The sequence below is a fragment of the Marmota marmota genome, unplaced genomic scaffold (genome assembly GCF_001458135.2).
Source record: "Marmota marmota marmota unplaced genomic scaffold, marMar, whole genome shotgun sequence".
In the NCBI taxonomy this organism is placed as follows: Eukaryota; Metazoa; Chordata; class Mammalia; order Rodentia; family Sciuridae; genus Marmota; species Marmota marmota.
In genome coordinates, this window is record NW_026000075.1 from 809,052 (window position 1) to 819,105 (window position 10,054).

Consider the following 10,054-nt stretch of genomic DNA (forward strand, 5'->3'; position numbering starts at 1 on the left):
TTGTTCATCAAGAACATAAAATAGTATAGATCTTTACTGACTTTTTGCTTTTGTCTTTCTGTTCTTTTAATACCAAGACAAGTGTTTAAAAAACTCTTACTGATTGTAGCTTTTTTTCTCTTCTTAATTCTGTCAATTTTTGCTTTAAAAAATCCTGAGGCTTCATTATTAGGTAATAATAGATTTTAACTGATCATATCTTTCTGGTGATTGTCCTTTACCTTATGGCAGAGTGTTCCTTTTATCTTCAATAATATTTCTTGTTTTAAGCTCTATTTTATCTGATGAAGTATATTCTGAACATATCACTCTTTTATCTAAAGACAGAATGATTGAAAGTAAAAACATGGAAAAAGATACACAGCTTTCTTTTGGTTAGTATTAACTTGACATGTTTCCCCATTCTTTCACTTTCAATAATTTTGTATCTTTTATTAAAGTTGTCTTTCATAAATAACACATATGTGTGTTTGAAAATTCAGACAGATAATATTTGTTTTTAAATTGGAAGCATTTGGGGCTGGGGTTGTGGCTCAGCGGTAGAGCGCTTGCCTAGCACGTGTCAGGCCCTGGGTTTGATCCTCAGCACCACATAAAAATAAATAAATAAAATAAAGGTATTGTGTCCAACTACAATAAAAAATATTTTAAAAATTTGGAAGCATTCATCTCTTTACATTTAATGAGATTACTGATATAATTGGATATGTGCTTACTGTCTTATTTTATAGCTTTCCATTTTTCTCATCTGTTCAGTTAGTTTACATTTATCTTGCCTTTTAAAAACTAATCTTTATTTTCAGAATGCATTTTGGTTTCAGAAAAACTGAGCAGATGGTACAGAGTTCCTATATACCTAGCCTCTGCCCCTTGATTCCCCTGTTGTTAGCATCATACATTAGTGTTATATTGGTATAATTAATGATCAATATTGATATGTTATTACTGAATTTCATAGGCTCTGAAAGTATACTTAGTTTTTGTCTAATGTAATTTTTCTGTTTCAGGATCTCATCCAGGATACCTCATCACAGTTGTCATGTTCCTTTATTCTTCTTGATAGTCCCTGTTTTTAATGACTTCAGCAATTTTAAGGCATACCAGTCAGGTATGGTGTAGGATGCCCCTCTATTGTAACTTACTGTATTTTTTTTTAAATGATTAGGCTGCTGTTAAAACGTTTTAGAAAGGGCCACTGTCATCATATAATATCAAGTACTATCAATATGTTTTATGACTATTGAAGTTGACCTTGCTCTCCTGGTTGAAAGAGTGTTTATCAAGTTTCATAAAAATATTCTTTTCTCACTTCCTTTCTTTACTTTCTCTACTGTTCTTTGAAAGAAAGTTTCTTATACATAGACTTTGCTCCTCTTCCTTTAGGATGGAGTACCTATGTAATTTATTTGAAATTCCTTTGTATTGGACATTTGTTTCTTTTTGCTTGTGTTCATTTATTCATTGGTTTATTTATATCAGTATGGGCTCACAGATATTCAACATTTAATATTTTGGGCTACAACCCAGTACTACTTCATTTATTTTGTTGCATAAATTGTTCTAGCTTTGGCCATTAGGAGCTCTTTCAGTTGATTCCTATGTCCTTTTGAAATATTCCCATCAGTGTGTGTGCACGCACTTGTGTGTGCATTTGAACTCTTTCTTTCTGGCATTACAAGTTGCTCCAGGTTCCTCTTGTATATTTGCTGTCCTTGTCCCAGTTAGTCATTTCTCTGAGAAGTCCTTCTGAGTTCTTTTTATTTTATTGGAAGTTGATATTAAAGATCAAGATCTGGGTGCTAGGGGTGTTCGTTGCTTCTAGGATGTTGTTTCTTTTAGGCCTTCTCAGATAACACAATGAAGATATATATATTTCTAAAGAACAGGACAATAGATAAGCTGAGATTTTTTTAGCACATGCCAACAGAACTTCTTTTGCAATTTCTTTTCTCCAATCTTCCTCAACCCAATGAACAAGTACAGATGGTATTCAGTTCAGAGGTGGTTTAACAATTCCAAACACAGTGTTTCTCATCAGGTTTTAAAAGCTGTTTATAAAAGTTTTATTCTACTATTTCTACTTTTAAATGAATCAAGCATTTCTAAACATATAGATGGACTAGATATTCTACATGAGAACTTGTCCACTATGTGTACAACACTAGTAAATAAAATTGCACATGTTGCAATGATTGTAATCTTCAGAACATTCCAACTTTACTTACTTTTCTCTGACTTTTGTGCTATTATTGTAATTATCTATCAATTATTTTCCCATAAGGCAATTTTTTATTGTGTTACATAGTAAATATTCACTAATATTCACCACACTTTATCCTCTTTATTATTATTAATTCCTTCTTGCACCTTTGTGCTTCCATCTGGGATCATGTGCCTTCTGTCTGAAGACTACCTGTTAGCATTTCCCTTAATGCGTGTCTGCTGGTGAAGAATTCAGTTAATTTTTGTATGTCCAAAACTACATTTTGCTTTTATCCTTGAAGGATATTTTTAGTGAATATAAAATGCCATGCTATTGTTATTTTCTCTTAGCACATAGTTTTTTGACTTTCATGGTTTCTGTTAAGGAGATGGTTGTTTGTTTTACTGTTGCTCCTCTGAAGATAATGTCTTTTTTTCTTTCTGGGTGCTTTTAAAATGTGCTCCTTGTCTTTGGTTTACAACTGTTTTACTCTGATGTACTTTCCTTTGTACTTATTTTGATTTGGATTCATAGGATTTCTTGAATGTATGGTTTGAATTGTCAGGGGCTAGAAGGAAATTCTCCTTCAAAGAATAGCCTGACATTTACAAAAAACAGCCCCCTGGGAGACATCCTGCCTGGGAGACATCCTGCAGCTACCTATCTCCCTGGAACATCCTGCGGTTATCAGGATCATCAGACATCTTGCAGCTGGCAGTTTTACCACCCACATCCAGCAATTGCTGATTAGAGAGCTTCCCTATCCCCAGCATATAAATACCCCTGTGTGAACAATAAAAATTTGCAGCTTGATCAGAATTCCTGTCTTGCTGTCATCCTTCGTGTCTCTTGTCCCTTCATTCCTCCCCACCTAGGTTCACCGCCCACGTTGATGTGTCCTGCCAGTCGGGACATTGAATGAAGTCTTCCATTTAATTTGTAATTGTGTTTTAAATTTTGTATGGTATTATTGCTAGAGAATATTGTGTGCATGATACTGATTCTTTGAGACATGTTAAGATGTGCTTTATTGCTAAGTAAGTAGTTGATCTTTGGAAACATTGCTTTGAGTCTGAGAAAAATGTAAGTTCTCTAGTTATTGGGTACATAATTAAATATGTTAATTATAACAATCTTGTATGTTGTTTAAATAGTACTTCTCTGTGTTAATTTGCTGTCTTTCAAACTCTCAATAATTATTGGAAATGTGCTGAGATGTCGTACAAAGTACATTATTTTGAGGCAATTTAATTTTGTGTACCCATGTTTAAAATTGTTAGAATCACTGTGAATTGAAAACTTTGATGATTATGTAGTGCCTGTCTCTATTCCCAATAATGTTCTTTATTTTACATTCTATTTTATCTAATAATAATAGTAATAATAATAATAATATGTTCTGTGCATTATTTTGATATTCATCTGGTAATTCTTATTTTATGTTCCTATTTTGAATCTTTCCACATCTTTATATTTTAGGTGTGACTATTATAAACAGTATAGCTATATTTTGAGAACTATATTTTAAAAATTGGTGTTTGACTCACTTATATTTGTTGTGATTATTGATATATTTGGACTTGAACCTACCAAAATAAAATTTGTCCTATGTCTTTCACTTTCTTTTTTTCGCTACCAGAATTGAATCCAGGGGTGTTCAACCACTGAGCCACATTCCCATCCCTTTTTTAAAAACATATATTTTGAGACAGGGTCTTGCTAAGTTGCCTACGGTCTCCCTAAGTTGCTGAGGCTGGCTTTGAACTTGTCATCCTCCTGCCTCAGCCTTCAGAGTCCCCAGGGTTACAAGAGTGTACCACCCTGTGCAGCCTGTCTTTTGCTCTTGCTTCTTTGTTCCTCTTGACTTTTCAAAATTAACTTATTTTTTTTTCCTTGGTTAAATCTTTATCTTAATCACATGTTACCCCTGCACTGGTTAAAATAGTATGCTCTTTTCTTTTAGTAATCAGGGTTGTCATTTTATCAGATATATTAAATTTAAGTTTAAAGTGAGAGTATTTAAATACTCTCCTGAAAAATATAAGAATCTTAGGATATTACCCACTTTTGATTAAAAAGCTTGATCTTTATCTTTTAAACTCCTCCTTCCCTTTTTTCACTTTTCCTCCTCGTCATTTTTGTTCTCTTTTTTCATATATATGATGAAAAAAGATCATTCACATCATTATCAATTGATTCTTTTTGCATTTCAGACTTTCCTTTTGCAACAACTTTCCTTCTTATGGAAGCACCTCTTTTAGAAGTTTCCCTGATGAAGATCTGTTAGTAACAAACTCTCTAGGTTTTTGTTCAACTGATAGTGTCTATAGAGACATTTTCATTTTATTTCTGAAAAGATGGTTTTGCTGAATGCATAATTTTAAATTAACAAATTTTCTTAAGACTTTAGAGTTGTTATTCCTCTTTTATTTTCTATTGTTACTATTGAGAGTCTAACCATAATTCCCTTTCTTTCAGGTTAATTTTAATTTCTTTTGTGGTCTTACATTTCGCTACATTGTACATCTTCATGGATTTCTATTTATATTGCTTGTTATACATTAACTTCTTGTTAATTCTTGTTTAATTCTAAACAATTCTTTGTCATTTTCTTCACAAATATTTCAGCTTCTCCATCATCTCTATTTCTTCTCTAGTACTCTGGTTGTATTTTAAAGCCTTTATCTTTTAATCTCTCTTTCTTGCTGTCTATCTTTATATATACCTCCTTAAAAAAAAAAAATATATATATATATATATATATATATATATATATATATATATATTTAGTTGTCAATGGACCTTTATTGTTATTTATTTATATGCGGTACTGAGAATTGAACCCAGTGCCTCAAACATGCTAGGCAAACACTCTACCACTGAGCTACAACTCCAGCCCTCCTTTTTTTCTTTATACTGGATCCTGTAGATGTCTTTCAGATATATCTTCCAGTTCATTAATTTCCTCTTTATCTACATCTAATCTGAAATTTAAGCCATCTGTTAAATTATCTTTCAACAATTATAGTTTTATTTCTAAATGTTATTTTGTTTATATTATTCAAATCTGCAAGATATTTTTGACAGCTTCTTAATAATTAATCATTTTTAATTGTTTAAAAATCTATAGGATTCAGAAATATACATCTTTAATTATTTGCAGTTTACAGGAAGCAATTTTGTAATCTGTGTCTGACAATTTCAAATATGAATTCCATCTGTTTGTAATTAGTGATGACTTGCAGTAATAGTTCCTTCTCTTCATGTGTATTTGCTGTTTTTAGTTTTGAGCTCATATTTCTTTCTTTTTTTTTTTTTTTTGAAATGGACACAGTACCTTTGTTTATTTTTATGTGGTGCTGAGGATTGAACCCAGTGCCTCACATGTACTAGGCAAGTGCTCTACTGCTGAGCTACAACCGGATCCCTCCTTTTGATCTATGGGAATTTTGGGGGAATACATTAGGAAAGGTTTTCCCCAGGAAATTTTTATTTTTGCTTTTGCTAGGAAACAGGGGAACTACTGCCCCAGAATAATTTGGTGTCTTTTTGAAATCTCAGCTTAATGTGGGACTTTCAGATTCAGTACATGAACTTGCTTCTAGTCCAAGATTTAATTCAGCTATACAGATCTGGTATTGGCTTTTGTCTTTAGGTCAACCCATTTTCTCCTTTTTATTATTGTTCACTATCTTGCATTTTTAAATTTTAATTTTGGAGGGAGTATGCTGAAGAGTTCTTTTATCCTTACAAATTTAGAAATGCAATAAAAGATAGTTTATTTGAGACTTTTTTTGTATGTGTATGTGGGGTAGGGGTCTTTCACAAAAATTAATCTTTCCAAACTGCTGGAAGAAGAAATTTGAAACACTTTTTTGGAGAATTTTAAAAAATAGTGTTTAGAACATTTACAACTAGTTCTTTAGATGAGTTTACACAAGGTAATTTGGACAATGAAATGTATCTTACTCACCATGATCAAGCAGTGTTCCCTATAGCTCCAGTTTCCTGATCTCCTCATTCACTTTATCTCGCATGAGGAATGTAAACTTGCCATGGAAGGCTCGATTTAGAATGTTCAAATGAGCAATTATCTCTTAACACCAACACAAGTCATGCATACAATTTGGCAGATTGAAGATTATATACAGAAGAAACTTGAAGTTCCTTGCAAAACAAATAGAGGAGTGAGAACATTGCTGACTGAAAGCCAATGAGCTCCGTCTCTTTAAAAAGTTAAAAAAAAATCAATTATCTAACATTAATGAGACTAATAGTCTTTAAAGCTTTATAAAATTTTTCTCTTAAACCTTGAAATATCCAGAGCATACAAAGCTTTGTGAATACGGCAGCATGTTAAAGTGTCTTTCGATGTGTAAGGTTGATTCTGTGTAAGGTTCATGGCTATTTCTGAACCTACATTTAAAGTTAAAAAGATTATATAAGATAGAATGTTGCTGATAGAGAAACTATAATTTCATTCTAAATGACAATCTTGGTAAAATCATAAGTTTAATATACTAATTATATTTTCTACAATACATGACATCATGCTCTATGTTTTTCAATTCAGAAAACACCAAGTTGAGCCAAGAAGAAGCTGTGGGTATCAGCTGTAAATATCAGAACAAAGTGTGCTTGCTCTCGAAAACTACGCTGTACCCTGCTTCACAGGGGTCTAGTTGGTCTGGAGTGTGGGAAATTCTGGGTAAGACACTGATCTTCAGTTGTTTCTTGATAAATAATATATTTGAGTGTGCAGAGCCTTGATACCCATTCACCTTTAAAATATCTCTTTAGTTCTCATAACGTGAAATTTATGTTCTCCCGTTTCTGGGTCTCAGTTACTTCCCTAGACACTGAAGAGGCCAGATCACATGTTTGCCAAGTTTCTCTTAGCACAGTGTTTGGTGTGATGTGTAAGGCCAGGAATACATGTTGGTACTCACCACAGCTCCCCCTACTGGCATATAAACATTTGCATCAAAACCAAAAGGAGGTTAAGTTCCTCCACTGTGGACTTAAATGGGTTCAAAACAAAGTTTTGCTTCTTAAATACTGTTCAATCTGTAGATTATTTTCTTTTTGGAAAAATCTCTTTTCAGATGACTCAGTGTTTTCAAATGTTGTTCCTTCTCAGAGAACACTGAATTACGTCCTTTGAGCACCCATGATTGAATTGGTGGCTTCATTAATGTACCTTCAGGATGAAGCTAATACTGGGAAGATAATGAAGGAAATGGAAAGAAGCACTTTGGTGACACTATTGGGGCCTCTGGATCAACACTTGCTTGATGTCTGAGCTTCATTTTTATGAGCCAATGTATTACTTTCATTCTGTAAGACCAGTCAGGGTTTGGTCCCTTGTGGTAAAAAGTAACCAAATGAAAACATTTCCTATTTGAGATAAGTTGAACATCTGACTTCAGTTTTATCACCTCTAATGAAAACCAAAGTTCTATGCCACACTTTCTCTGTTGTAAGAAAACCAAGCCTATAGAAGTCAAAATTTACAAGAGTAAATCTTGCATGTAAAAATTTCTTTGCATTTTAAAAGGAGTTCAACAATTATAGGAGGTTCACTATGAGCCAGTTTCACTATTCAGTCAGTTTTGCAGTAAATTAAAATGTGATTCACTTGATATATTTTTAGGAACATATCAGTTGGGTTAAGTGGAAGCATTACTGTTCTGGACATCTGGGGTACTTAATGTCATCTCTGTATGAAACATCTGAGGATCTAATAGTAAGCAACCTTTTGTGTCAAATATTTAATATTCCTTCAGGAGTTAGTTTGAAGCTTGCAAAGACTCTGAGATTGTAGTTAGAAATACCTTGTCAAGCAAATAAGAGAAAATGATCAGGCAGCACATACCCTGTTTCTGAGGAACATAGTCTGTGGTGACTTTATGGGGAGCTGTAGCAGGTGCATGATAACCTTGTGGTTCATCATGTACTATGTACTATGAAGGAACAGTGACCTTCTCCCTTGAACTTTAGGATTTCTAGGTAGGATAGCCATATGTTCCTATTTTCCCAGGATAGTTCCAGTTTATGTTGTTGTAATAACACTCTCTGCCAGTTCCTGCTTATAAGCTGCATCATTGTGGCACACAGCACATAATGGCACACAGATCAAATTAAAATTGAGGAACAAAATAGTAGATAAAGGATGGATTGGACTAGCATCTGGAAAACCAGGAGAGAGACTTTAGTGATAATTATGGAGGGAGAACTTTTTGCTACTAAGTATCTCATAAACAAAAATGGGATTTGTTGTTTGGTAGTGTTAAAGGGGATATGATGAATGCTTTTGTAAAAGTTTAAGATTAAAACACAGACTAAAATAAGTCAAATAGACTCAGCAACAATAAGCCAATGGCCAATGCCATTACAGATCAATAAGACAGGTTTCAGCTTCTTGGAAGCAGAGTAATCAATCCAGTTTCTGCATTATACCTCTCTTTTCCTTCTAAGTCCAAACTCAGTTCTCAGTAGCCTCTGTAGCAGCCACTACCAATTGTGGAAAGCTGGCACATGAAACAATACACATGTTGCTCCTTGCCACTTCTTTTTATCTGCTCCCAAGATGCCACCGTGGGGAGGGGCACAGCTGTGGGTTTTGCAAGAAAATGTTTTACCCTCAGTTGGAGAGTTTTGGGAAGAGAGGAAGACAAAAGGCTTCATACACTGTTTTCAATAAATGTTCAAGTTTTAATATAAGGAAAAAAGAGAGGTTCAATTCTTAAGTGTCAACGGAAAAGTAACATCTGATTTTATGGTGAGGAGAGCATGAGAAACAAGGCTCCCTAGAGAACAGCCCCAACCAAGTCACCTTAAGAAAGAAAAATTGTAGTGCCTAGCTTCTTCCACAGAGGGGCACTCCAAGCTCAGCACTGAACACTCCACGGTATTGTTTTCAGTGACTGGTTGTGGATGGAACAAGAGCTTCCAGTCTTTTCCCGGTTCCTACTAGGGATTTTGAAATGGATAGAATTAAAAGTACATTTGTAGAACTCTGGATGAATGAGACAAAGCCATTTTGGTGTCAATTCCTAATTATTTCACATTTACAAATATAACAGAAATATGTTAAATTTGAAAAGAAATTTCATCTATATCTGTTTGGGTCTGCATCATACGAAAGATTGAATAATTTGGAGATTATGATAAAGTTCTCATTTAAAGCTAAAATACGGTTTATCAGAAAACTATTGTAAGCTCGTCTCAAACACTCGTGATTTCATCTGAATATGAAATTCAAATTACATCTTGGATAAACAACTTTAAATAAATATGTCTCCGCACAGTTTTAGTGTCTTCATCCCTGCGTCTGGGACGAAAATCATACAACATATCTGAAGACCCTATAACATTCCCATAACCAGCAGTGACGAAAGTGGGGACAGCAATACACGCACCATGATGGAAAAATATACGGGTGGTCTTTATATTTGTGGTGTAAGTTTCCTAATGAAGCCATCGAAGGGGCGACCCTTATCTTACCTATTCAATAAAAAAAGCCTTTGAAGACCAAAGGGCGGGGACGCTGGCATAAAGGCCACCCCGCATGCTGACCCCTGCTCACCAAGGCGAGGTGTGGCTGCCCCGCCCCACCGTGAGGAACCCGCGCGTTGGCTCTGAGCTGGCGAGGGGCGCACGGGCCGCGCTCTCCGCTTTCCACTCATCGCCCGGGCAAAAGGAAAGGGCTAATTGGTTTGTAACTGAACAGCGAGTTTAAAAGGAAGCATTCAAAGCCCAAAGGAGAAGCAGCCCAGATTGCATAGCAGGCAGAGCCGCGGGCTTTGAGGGTCCCCGGGGCGCCAGGGGAAGGGGCGGACGGCCGGGCCG

At 34.9% G+C, this 10,054-nt stretch overlaps 1 long non-coding RNA gene across 1 annotated transcript; it reads left to right on the forward strand.

Moving 5' to 3' along the window:
* The first annotated feature begins 618 nt into the window (after positions 1-618).
* On the forward strand, positions 619-9,512 carry LOC125620048. The gene is made up of 3 exons (XR_007351630.1): positions 619-1,108; positions 6,777-6,911; positions 7,344-9,512. It is a non-coding gene; the product is annotated as an uncharacterized LOC125620048 (long non-coding RNA).
* The last annotated feature ends 542 nt before the right edge of the window (positions 9,513-10,054 follow it).